General features: G+C 45.3%; 1 protein-coding gene across 8 annotated transcripts in view; it reads left to right on the top strand.

The window, feature by feature from the left end:
* The window catches only part of SLC7A2 (solute carrier family 7 member 2), a 149237-nt gene that overhangs the window by 68698 nt on the left and 67342 nt on the right, over window positions 1-13197 (top strand). The window contains exon 2 of one of the 8 annotated variants that reach the window (XM_063920838.1): window positions 8155-8290. The exons of the other annotated variants lie outside the window; for them this stretch is intronic. The gene's annotated coding sequence lies outside the window, so the exon portion shown is untranslated. The remainder of the gene's footprint in view (window positions 1-8154; window positions 8291-13197) is intronic. 8 annotated transcript variants of the gene reach the window in all.

Here is a 13197-nt window from a genome sequence, read left to right as displayed (position 1 = left end):
CACATGATAGAAACCTGTGCAAGGATTAAAATAGCCATCTACTATGTTCTATGTAGTAAAAATGATTATGTTTGTAGTACAGTACTTCCTGCCGCCTTTGTTTCTGGTAGTCCCTGCTGAGTACACATCCTTCAAGAGCTACCCTTTTATGTACACGCTGGCCTGTACTACTATTAGCTGGGTACGTATGCTTGTCTTACATTGTCAGTTAGCATTGAAATATCTGCTTTCTGTGCAGCAAATGCATCTAGAACAAAAACAAGTATGTCACAAAAAAATAAGACAAGCTGGAGGGAAATGATCTGCCTTCACCAAACAGGGCCGACTTATAGGAGGGGCGACGGGGCAGTCCTCCCAGGGCCCCAACACTGTCTCCTGAATCCGCCATCGGATCTGCTAATAAAATTGAAGCACAGCTTTTAGCCAATCTCCGCTCTACCCCCTTCTTTAGCCGCAGAAGAGCTCCACACACTACACAGGTCAGTCTCGCATGAAGTCAAATCCCACGAGACATTGTCCCAGAGCCACCCACGGCCTCAGTGATGATGAAGCATGAAGGGGATTCAGCGCGCTCTCCCAGCGGCTCCCTCCTCCATCTCTGGCTGAAGGTGTGCTGTACAGCACAGTGGGAAGGGTGTGAGGGGCTGCTTTGACATAAAAGTTATTAGTGGGAGTACCTGCAACTTGGTTGCCCTGGGCTTCCACAAGCCGTAATTTGGCACTGTCACCAAATATTATTCATATCTGAGAAACTGATGGTGATAAGCATACTGTATTTGCCTATACATATCCACGTCAGTGGTGGTCAACTAAGTTGGCGGTGTGGGGGGCATGGCACCACAATCGCGTCATTGTGGCCGAACCCATAGCTATACAAAGCCTTAATTCCAGGCACTGGGAAGTGGGGCCAGGGCTATGGTGATGCAGTTCAGTGTAAATGCCATCATCAAGCCTCGCTGGATATCAGAGAACTGTTGATAAGCCTTCAAAGCTCTTATTTCAAGTAAAGGGGCTGGAGCTGGGACTGGCAGCGGGTGGTCTTTAGGAGACTTGCTTACTTTTACAGGTTTTCGGGACAGCCACCCGAGATTCAAGAGCAGAGCAAGTTCAAGGAAGGCTTTCTGTCACCCAAGACAAATATTCCACTTGGCACCGACCGCCATCCCAGTACATAGTAGCGACCCACTAACTATATGACATACAATATAGGAAACATCACAGTGACCACCATACAATGCACAGAGCAGTATAATGCAGAGAACATCACAGTTACTGCCATATAATGGCAGCGGGGCAGCGCGAACGGTGTAATGGTTAGCATTACTGCCTCACAGCACCGAGGTCATGGGTTCAATTCCCACCATGGCCCTAACTGTGCAGAGTTTGTATATTCTCCCCATGCTTGCGTGGGTTTCTTCCGGGTACTCCAGTTTCCTCCCACAGTCCAAAAATATACTGGTAGGTTAATTGGCTCCCAAGAAAATTAACCCTAGCGTGAATGTGTCGGTGTGTACATGTGGTAGGGAATATAGATTGTAAGCTCCACTGGGGCAGGGACTGTTGTAAATAGTCAAATATTCTCTGTAAAGCGCTGCAGAATATGTGTGCGCTATATAAATAACTGGTAATAAAATAAATAAATAAATAATATAATACAGAAAGCATGACTCGTGACTGACATAAAATACTGAGAGCAGCCTTATAATACGGACGAGTGTGACCGTCATACAATACAGAGTTTTTTTGATCGCCTTACAATATTATTAACTCATCAATAATCTTTCTTCAAAAAGTACAATATTAACTTCTTCAGTATCATTGTAACAACCTCATTCAATTAATTAATGAATATAATTAACCCCTTTACAAGAATTACATACATAATCCAGAATGTTAGTTTGCTCCAATATCATCATATAATTCCATTCATATATATTAACCTACCAATTATCTCCCTTACAGTAGGATATATTAAGTATCGCAAATACTTTGCAGTACAACCAGTCCCTTTTAGCTTGCTTATCAGCATTTTTAAACACCAGTATTCATAAATACCTGCTGAGACAGCTCTTCCCATATAGAGCTGTGTCAGTGAAGGTTTGTGACCCAGAGTCCTAATACGCACTAATACGCATGCGTGACCATTAGCCAGTGCATGTGCACGCCACAGGGATCGGAGAGGGATCCTTCAGATTTTTCTCTATAGTCTTGTTCTTACATATGTCCATCTTTGTCCCCTTTGTTTATATGTGTCCCCTACATGCCCTGTATTGTGCTCTTCCCGTCTTTATGTTCATTACTGCGTCCTTCAATATGGCCTGATTTTTTTATTGTGCTCATTATTTAAACATCCCCCTTCCCCTCCTGTAGACTACTTATTGGGCTCTATCCACTCTAGGGATGGACATTGACCATCAATGAATCAAAATCATTGATGGTCTATGTCCGATTTTGAATACTTTAGCCAGTCATGGTTGAGAACCACATGGTTTCCTGCCATCGATGGTAAAGACCAACCAAATAGTTTTTTTCCCCTCTTTACAATGTGTCTGGACACGGAGCATAGCTCCACCCTCTGACAACCATGAAGCCCTGCCCCAGGCATTGATTGGCCCACAGACCACTTCACATTAAAACAGGGATTACCATCATCAATGGGTGAAACCATCAATGGCTCCCTAGCAGCTAGTTTAATTCCATCTGTGGTTGCCATCAATGGTACCATCGATGGCAATGATCAATGGATATCCCACTGATGGCCATCCCTAATCCACTCCCAGGGCCATCAAGAGCTGAGATAGGCCCAGGTACAGGGGGCATGGCCAATTCCTGGAGGTGTGGCCATGCCCCCTCCCAGAAGAATAAAAAATATATGTCAGCCAGTCTAGCTCCTCATATCTCCTTTTCTCTTTCCATGTCTCCCTATGGTCTGAGAGATAAAGGGCCTGATTCATTACCAATTTCAAATGTGAGATTGCAGGCATGCACTGCAAATGTATTGCACCTGCGCGAAGGGCAAAATGCCATCGCCTTGCGTATGCAGCCTAATTATAAAGAGAATGCATTTTGATTGACAGAAAGTGACTGTGCGTGGTAACATGGCTTTTTGGGGAGTGGTTGGGAAAATGCAGGCGTGTCATGACAGTTTTCGGGGCGTGATTCTAATGTCATCTGCGAACGCTGCATTCAAAAACCTGGCGCCTGGTGCAACTGCATTCTCATTGATTTGGGTATGCTGGGGTCAGTCGCAAATGTCGATGGTATCCTTTTTTTTGTGTACGTATTGCGAATCTGCTAATGGCTATGCAAATTTGCGAATGCATCAGTGGGCGTCTTTTATCCTTTCTGTGCGGCTCTTCACATGCAAATTTTAGCAATAGCAGATTTGTGATCGCTATCTCAGCCTCAATAGCGATCCGTAAAAAAAAAAAAAAAAGTGAATCTCTTTACCATGAATGGTAAAAAAAAACAACAGGCGCTGTGTCTGAGCTGGTTCTCTAAGCCGCTGTTGGAAACGGGATGATAGTTGTTCACCCCAAAAGCATATATATGGATAAACAAGAAATGCCAACTGCGCTCAATTATATTTATATATTAATTAAAATCAATAACACAAATACACATGTACATGAACAACTAAATAAATAATATAATCTAGCACTGCTAGTGCTAAACACACCATATATAAAAACTGAGCCTTAATAAGCCACTCTCTGTCAGTGATTTTTTTCACTTGGGGCAGTCTTTATGCAAAAGTAGCCGATAAACAACTGATTGTTGGAGGATGATGACAAGTCCTGCAACGCATGCGTTGACGTGCAAAAAACAGGTATCCAGATGAAGGAGGATATTTACCAAGTCCCTGGTGGTAATTCAGCCGGGTATCCCACCTGGCGGGGTTCTGGAGCAATCTCTCTATCCCACGCAACGAAGATGGTGGTTCTCCCTTTGTTAATGTCCACACCGAAGGGACTGGAATCTCCAGATGGTAAACAACGTCCTGTGTAACACTTGCAGGAATCCTCAGAAATGCCCAGGTCAGACCTGGTGGCCACACCTCTGACCTGGGCATTTCTGAGGATTCCTGCAAGTGTTACACAGGACATTGTTTACCATCTGGAGATTCCAGTCCCTTCGGTGTGGACATTAACAAAGGGAGAACCACCATCTTCGTTGCGTGGGATAGAGAGATTGCTCCAGAACCCCGCCAGGTGGGATACCCGGCTGAATTACCACCAGGGACTTGGTAAATATCCTCCTTCATCTGGATACCTGTTTTATGCACGTCAACGCATGCGTTGCAGGACTTGTCATCATCCTCCAACAATCAGTTGTTTATCGGCTACTTTTGCATAAAGACTGCCCCAAGTGAAAAAATCACTGACAGAGAGTGGCTTATTAAGGCTCAGTTTTTATATATGGTGTGTTTAGCACTAGCAGTGCTAGATTATATTATTTATTTAGTTGTTCATGTACATGTGTATTTGTGTTATTGATTTTAATTAATATATAAATATAATTGAGCGCAGTTGGCATTTCTTGTTTATCAATAGCGATCCGTAATGAATCCGGCCCAAAGTACCAGCCAGTCAGCTCCTAACTTCCATATTACAGGCTGTGGCTTAAAAATGAAAGGAGCTGATTGGCTGGTCTCCTCCAAAAATCTCTAATTAGAGCCCACTCACCCTTCCCCTCCCCAGCACCCCTGTCCACTCCCAACCCTCATCATTGAGTTATGTAATGTGCCTCTCAACCTTCTCCTGATTACCCCCCCCCCCTTCCCTCCCCTCCCTCCATACAGTATGTACTGTATTGCTCTTCTTTATGTTGAGTGTTTTTTAAATGTTTAAATTCTCTACCCCTCCCCAACCTCCCCTGCAGGTTAATACATCTCTTTTGCAGTGGAACTAAAAATAAATAAATTCATTACTTTTATAATGCTGATTATTGATTGATGGAAACTGGCTATGGGTTTGACTTTTAACCACTTAACTGGCATGGTCAGATTTCATGCAACTGCGTGGTCCCACCCTGTCCCCCCGTTTTTTGACGAGGAGATCCGTTCTGCAGATGTGCATAATATAATGTTTAAATATTTTATAATATTTTATAAAATATAATATTTTATAAATGTAAAAAACCTAGTTGTTAACGTTTTTGAAGGGAAAAATCATCATTTAAGTGGTTTTAAAGGAACAGACAATTGTAGCTGCAATTTCTGAAAGTCTGTGTAAATGTAGTTTCATCACATGACATTACATTACATACCTGTTTTGGTGTAAGGCTAAAGTGGTGGCAATTTATTTTTAAATACTGTAGCTGTAGATGTTTGTGTTGCTAACATTGTCCGCTGGATTTTTCTTGATTTACTTAATAGATAAAGACATGATTTATGAGCAGTAAAGTCACAGCTATTTACAGTAAGTGGTTCATCCAATCACCTGTGGCTCTCTGCCTCCACCCCCAGATGTGGACAGGCAAACAAATCGTGTCAAAGAGGTTTTGTAACGCTTGGAAACTGCTCTTATTTGCAAAGACTGCACAGTTCATTGCTGGCAAAAAAACAACTTCACTGTGATATACAGTATCATTAAATAATGAGCTATTTGTACAAATACATTTAAATCTAAATGCTTCACAGTGGGCTTACATCTATCTCTATCTGAATAGTGACCATATTAAGCTTGCTTCTGAATTAGAGTTTCCTGATGTTTAGTAATGTTATAAAGAAGGATGCGGAATGATCCATTCTCTCCTTGGGAAATATCCTTGTAGACCCAGTAAAACATTGGGAGCGAAAAACTTACGTTTTTCACGATTTTTTTTTTTACAGGCTATCTAGATTGATCGCCTGTAAAAAAAATGCCCATTCTCCCGAAAACACACAGGTTCAGTGAAACCTGTGTGTTTTCGGTAGAAACAGCCCCCGTTTTCGCACGGAATGGGGCTGTTTCTGGGGATTTGATTTTGTCTGTCTGAGGCAGGTGAAACAAAATCCCCGATGACTGGGACAACCTGCAGTGTCCCATGCCCATTGCAGCAGGCTGGGGCTGTAGGCATGGTGCCACAGCCCTGGAAGCTGCCCTCGGCGTGGTGACCCCAAGCGGAGAAGCCTGTGCAGTGCCGTGACCGCATCCCCCTCTCTCCTCCGCCCTCGGCAGCGGTCACATGACGGAGGAGCGCCTGTGTGACCGGGGAAGCCGGAGGAGCCGCGCTGCATCGGGAGCTGTCAGCAGCCAACACCCAGTGCAGCATCAGGTAACCCCCGATATGCCTATTGGGCTTAATAGGATAGCCCCCGGCGGGACAATTAGCCTCGGTAAATTACCGGGGCTAATTGGATTTCCCCCTTAGACTACTGTTGGCTATGATTGTACACGTCCATACATTTGTATCACCAAGTATCAAGGACTTGCTCCTTGCAAGCTCAGGTTAGGCAGCCAGGTCTGACAGGGCAATTTCAAAGACTGTACACAGGTGTTCAGTGGAAAAAAATCTCCCTTTATATGAAGATTGAAAAAGACAGTAAAAAAAATACAGGGGGATCCTTTCATCACAGAGCAGCCGGTGATTACTGAATAGATGCCATGCGATCTATACAGTACATGGAGGTGAGCAGGGGGCTACTCAGCTGCTCGCGGAGTGCTGGGCATGTCCCCAAAATGTTGGAAACCGGATCCGTCCCCCAAGGCCACGCAAATTCCATGCAATGCCATGCTCCCTTCCCAGGTCGCACACGGCTAAACCCGATTCTCCACCATGAAAAGTTGGGAGGTATGCTTAAGAATGTCAGTTGTGCAGGAACGGATTTCTTATTGATTTACAAAATACGTGCCTACTTTTGAAAAAGCAAATCAGGGAGATTGCGAAAGCAACACCTGTAAGCACAGTGTTTAAATGGCTGATGTGTGTCATTAAGATGACATTTCCAAATATAAATGAGCCCCAAAGCAGTTATACCCCTTTTACACTCGCATGAAAATCCCGGGATATTGCACGTGAACGCGCATCATCCCGGGATTTTTGTCAGTGTGAAAGGGTACAGGGACAATTTCCCGGGTCGAGCATCCCGGGATTTCAACCCAGGTCTCGACCAGGGTAGAATCCGGGACCGTCCCGGGAAGCTGGGTAGTGTGAAAGGGCCCGTCCCGGGATTCACTACCCGGGACTGTTAAAAGGCCTCCGATTGGAGCTTTCATGGGCTCAGAAAAGATGATGTCATCTTTCAGAGCCCAGGGGAGCGTCCTGGATGCGTGTGAGGAAGGCAGCATGGCAACCTGGACAAACCAGGAGGTTAGAGAGTTGCTGAGCATTAGGGGAGAGGAGGAAATAATGAGGCAGATCACAGGCACAGTTAAAGATGCAGTGATTTATAAAAACATCTCCAAGATGCTGGAAGCCAGGGGAATCATCCGCACACAGCAGCAAGTGTTAAACAAAATGAAAACTCTTAAAAAGCAGTTTCTGAAGGTGCATGACAACAACAGGAAAAAGAGCGGTGTTGGCCGTATCGACTGGCAGTACTATGACATCTGTGCCAATATCTTTGGAAACACAGCTATATGCAGTCCGGTGAGTCTGTCTTCCAGTTCACAGTACACTGCTACAGAAGGCACTCCAGAAGAGACACAGACAAGCAGTGACGTCTGTCAGTCATCACCGTTGTTAATTGACGACACACCTGAGGACAGCGACACATCCTCCCAGCCGTCCATAAACACATCCAGAAACGACGACAGCATAACTGCAACCATTGAAGACGTTGTGGATGCTCAGACCAGTGACAGTGGGACTGTACAAAGTACCGTCACCCCAACTTTACAGAAAAACAGTAAGTACATGTTTAGAAATTAACACTCATAGCACAAATCCACAATTGTTAATCATCCGGTTATGTGTGTAGTATGAGTGGCCAGTGTGGCAGCAGCGTGGCGAGCGCAAATGAGCCCCTTGCAGGATCACTGCGCTCATCACGCTGCTGGCACGGTGGCACGCTTTGCAATTTCTGCCCCCACCCAGGGGGGCTTTGCATTTTTATAAATAGTTCAATGTTGCAGAGTAGCTAGTGTGTAGGTGGATTATAATGCCACAAACACATGTTTGCTAACGCTGCTATTTTTATATACGCTCATTTTGTATTTCTTCTCTTCACAGTTTACACTGTACCGCCTAGAAGGAAGAAACTGAGCAAAGCGGAGCAAGTGGCTAAAGCCATGTCAAATGTCCTTGTCGACCAACTCCGAGAGATGGACGCTACAATGTCCGCACAGGAGGATGCAAGGCTCGACAGGTTTCTAGAGGCAGAACGCCAAATGCATGATGCATTTCTTTCCCAAGTCATGACAATGCAGGAACGCATGAGTAGAGAGCAGTATGACCGGCACAGGGAAATGCACCAAATTAACATGGCGTTCTATGAGCGTATGAGCAATACCTCAAGAGCACCAATCCAACACCACAACTCACAATACCCTGAGCAGGGTTTTTCATCATTTAATCCTGGCCCATACTATGCCCCAAATACTGCACCATCTAGCGCGCAAAGCACAGAGTTTACTGTATTGCGCAATTTGCCATGAAACACAGTGAATTTCTTATTGTTGTTATTTGTTGTTAAATAACCACAGTGTGGTCAGTGTTTATGCACAACTGTTTGTGCATTCTTTAATTTTTTTTTCTATGTTCTGTTTTGTATAGTGTCTACATTAAAGCACTTTTTATTTATTTTTTACACAGTAATAATATACTACAGGGACACTGTGGTTTATGGTGTTGTATCTACAAGCCTACCAGTGTTTTTTTTTATTTTTTTTATGCCAATCAAAACTTGATTGCAAATCTGTGCATAACATTCCCACTTGTGCGTAACAGTAGACCATGTTTTCAGTGTTTTCTACATTGTTTCTCCATATATACACAGTTGCTGGCAAAATGTTTTTTTTGGAAAATCATAAATATTGAAACCAAAGATCAAAGGTGGAATACAAAATAAAAAAAATGTAATTCACCAAACATGTTGTGCTGATTCTTAAACACTATTGTACCAGTGCTGCAAGGTTGGACGTAATAGTGTGGCGTATTTGTTCTGCAGCAGAGTTTGAGGCAGTCCCAAACAAAGCACCTTCCACATGTGGGTTCATAACCTCAGGGTCCAGCACAGTCCACTCAGGAAGGAATACCTAATTTTTCAGTTCACAGATGTTGTGCAGTATACAGCACGCAGCTACTACATTAGGCATATTCTTTAGGTCCACATCATTGCGCTTCATCAAACAACGCCATCTTCCTTTTAACCTGCCAAAGGCGTTCTCAACCACCATCCTTGCTGAACTCAGGGTGTGAGTATAGGTTTGTTGCTCTGGGGTTAACTGGACCTGTTGGGTGTAGCCTTTCATAATCCAGGGGCGTAAAGGGTATGCAGCATCCCCGATGATGTGGACAGGGATCTCCACCCCATTCACAATCTTTGCACACTCTTTGGGGTACAGCCAGCCTCCCTGCTTCTCCTCTACGATGTTGTACAGGTCAGAATTGGCAAGAACTCGGGAGTCATGAGATCGGCCTGGCCAGCCAATAAACACATCTAGGAAACTAAAGAACAGTAAAATTTAAAAAAGTCAGAATGTAAAACTCACACATGCAACTCATCCCACCACCCCAAAAATAAACACTTACCAATATTTGTGGTCCACAACAGCCTGTAATATGATGGAGTGCCAGCCCTTCCTATTAAAATAGTCAGCATGGTTGTCACGTGGGGCAATAATGGGGATGTGTGTCCCATCAATCGCTCCTCCACACTGCGGATAGCCTCACTTCACAAATCCTTTGATGGTATCCTGTAAGCGCTGTCCTTGTGGTAGAGATATGAAGCGCTGGTATAAGGTAGATACAATTGCTTTAGTCACCTGGTGGACTATGACACAGCAGGTGGAGATCGCAACACCGAACAAGCATGAGACTGAGCGGTACTCTCCTGGGGTAGCATACCACCACAATGCAATAGCTAGCCTCCTGCATGCCTCGATGGGTCTCCTAAGCCTGGTGGTCTGCATGTCAAGTGCTGGGGTAAGTAATTCCAGGATGTAATCAAAGGTTGCACGAGACACACGGAAGTTAGCCATCCACTCCTCATCCTGGTAAGCTTTCACGGTCCTCATAAAGGCTTCTCCGTGCCGGCAATCTCTGGACCAAAATGAGCGGTTAGGCCCCATACTCACGCTCAGGATGGTACTCATCCTGGATGATATGAGGGCTCTCCTCCTGCGCAAATATTGGCGGCGACTAGCAGCCCTATCCACCATAAATTGCGCCCTCCTCCTCCTCATAAAATATATGTGCAATATACTGCACAGTGTGACAAGCTGCATCATGCTGTCACTGGCTGTATGAAACATCTGCAAAGCAGAAAGAATCATGAGCTCAGGCATACACATTGGTACTCCGTCGGCCATGACTGCAGCAATGGTGTGAGCAGGCACCACCCCTCCCTTTGTTGACTACTGTGACCTCATCTATGTGAGCCAGAAAAAGGCCATTTCTAATGATATACATATGCATTTGCAGGGATATCCCGGGATCAGTGTAAATGGGGCTGTCCCGGGTCGATCCCAGGTCTTAGTGCAGTGTGAAAGGGGTCAGTCCCGGGAATGCATCCTGGGACGCATCCCGGGAAGCATCCCGGGAGTGACCCGGGTGTGCGAGTGTAAAAGGGGTATTAGTAAGATGTACTTATTGATGTAAAAACCCTGGTACTTGCTCTTGTATTGTGTTCTACTAGTGGTTCCATATAAGTGGCCACGAGAAAACTGATTTGAAAATGCATGTAGCCATAAGAATCATTGTGCCTTATACCTACAGGGAAATTGCACTGATTCCATTTGAATGTTTATAGCTCTGATTTCCTTTCTTCCCCCAGGAATATAACAGCTAGTAGGGTAAAGTGCAATCTGGGAGATTCCTGGACTCTTCAACAAGTCAGGGAAATTGCTGCTATTTCAGGGATGGTATCCAGATGATAGGTCGACAGTAATGAGGTTGACAGTCAATAGTTCGACATGCATTAGGTCAACATGGGCAAAAGCAGTGGCATATCTATAATGGGTGCAGGGTGTGCGGTGCACATGGGCCCCTGGGTCCAGAGAGGGCCCCCACCACACACACACACTGCACCCATTTTTTCTACAGCGCATGCACAGGTCTTAGAAAAAATGTCCACCACGCCATTTTTCCAGAGACCTGTGCATGTGCTGTAGACTCTGGCACTGTGCCAGTGTCTCTAGTGCTCAGAGAGTTAACAGCGGCGCTGCTGGCTACGGGAGAGCAGGGGGCCCACACGCGGAGACTGCATGTGGGGTCCCCTCCTCTCTAGATACGCCCCTGGACAAAAGGTTGACATTGCATTGGTCGACACAGGAAAAAGTTGACATGAGTTTCTTACAATCTTTTTTAATTTCTAACTTTTTCATACCTTACCATCCACATGGTCTACAGTTCTAAATAGTAAACTGTGCCGAGTGCAGTGAGGCACCTTGCCCGCAGCAGGGCGAACAAAACGAGCCATGCAAGGGGACGTGGCGTACTAACTGGGGTTCCCGGGCATTTTACAGAAAGAACAACACCAGAAATAAATTTAAAAAAAAACCTCATGTCAAACTTTTCCTGTGTCATACTTTTCTGTATCGACCTTTTAACCATGTCAATCTTTTTCCTGCTATAGCAGTATATTTTGGATTGTGGGAGGAAAATATAGCCACCGGAGGAAAGACAGGCGGCACGGGGAGAATTTACCAACTGCACACAGTTAGAAATGTAGGGAATGGAACCGCACTGGTCCCATCCCCATAGTAACGGAGGCGCGCTCACTATGCATGCGTGACCTCTATCCAGTGCGGCTTACAACGTGTTTATCCATCCTCCACAGAAGTAGGACGTGCCCATGAGTGTGCCTGACCCTACAGACACAGCAGTGCCGCTGCTTACCACTGTGTCATTACCACTTGTGGAACTACATGTCCTACTGCCACCACTGCATGTCTATTTTCCCATACATAGACCAGACACAGCATGCCACTTCTGTTAACCCGTTCCTGGCTTGATCTGTTTTATGCTGCATGTATCTGAGTTGTACTGCATTAACTCTGTGTTATCTCACATCATGTTTATCTACTGGCTAATATTAAACCCCTTTTCCACTAGTTCTAAAAATACGGGTAAATGCGCGGGGGTGCGCATTTACCCGTGTTTTTTTCTAGTGGAAACGGCACCCCCTGCAAATTCCCAGATCAAGTGATCCGGGAATCCTACCCGGGTAGCTTGCCGGATTGAACACGTGTTCAACCCGGTAAGCTGTGTAGTGTAAACGGAAGCCGTGTCGATGTGACACGGCTTCCGTTCACACTGTATGGAAGGGCGGCGCTGGGAGATCATGTGATCTCCCAGCGCCGCCCCTGCTGCGTCACTAGCAGCATCACCAACCCGGCAATATGCGGGGTTGGTGAGCGCAGTGGGAAAGGGGGCTGAGCACGGGCCGCAGCCGGGTAGCACCCATGTCAGGTTCCCGGCTGCGACCCGTGCTCATATGTGGAAAAGGGGTATAAATCAAAGACCTGGTTAAGCTAGTCAATGTGTGGACTGACTTATTATTATTATTATCCTTTATTTATATGGCGCCACAAGGGTTCTGCAGCGCCCAATTACAGAGTACATAAACAAATAATCAAACAGGAAAACAGCAACTTACAGTTGATGACAGTATAGGACAAGTACAGGGTAAATAAACATAGTTACATCAGCAGATGACACTGGAATAAGTATCAGGTGGCAGAAGACTGATGGATTTGGTGCAGTTGAAGATTATTAAAGTAAGAAAGGATAAGCACATGAGGGAAGAGGGCCCTGCTCGTGAGAGCTTACATTCTAAAGGGGAGGGGTACGGGTAGACAGACAGGGGTGACACAGATGGGGTACATAGAGAGCGTAGAACAGAGGGTTAGGATGAGATTTGGCTGGGTTTGGTGAAGAAGTGGGTCTTGAGAGCCCGTTTGAAGTTTTGTAGAGAGGTGGAGAGTCTGAGGGGGAGAGGTAGGGAATTCCAAAGAAGTGGCGCAGCACGTGAAAAATCTTGGAGGTAGGAGTGGGAGGAAGTAATCCGTAGGCAGGAGAGTCGGCGTGCATTAGCAGAGCGAAGAGGACGGG

Source organism: Pseudophryne corroboree, chromosome 1, assembly GCF_028390025.1.
Source record: "Pseudophryne corroboree isolate aPseCor3 chromosome 1, aPseCor3.hap2, whole genome shotgun sequence".
Lineage (NCBI taxonomy): Eukaryota > Metazoa > Chordata > Amphibia > Anura > Myobatrachidae > Pseudophryne > Pseudophryne corroboree.
This window is presented reverse-complemented; position numbering and strand designations above follow the sequence as displayed.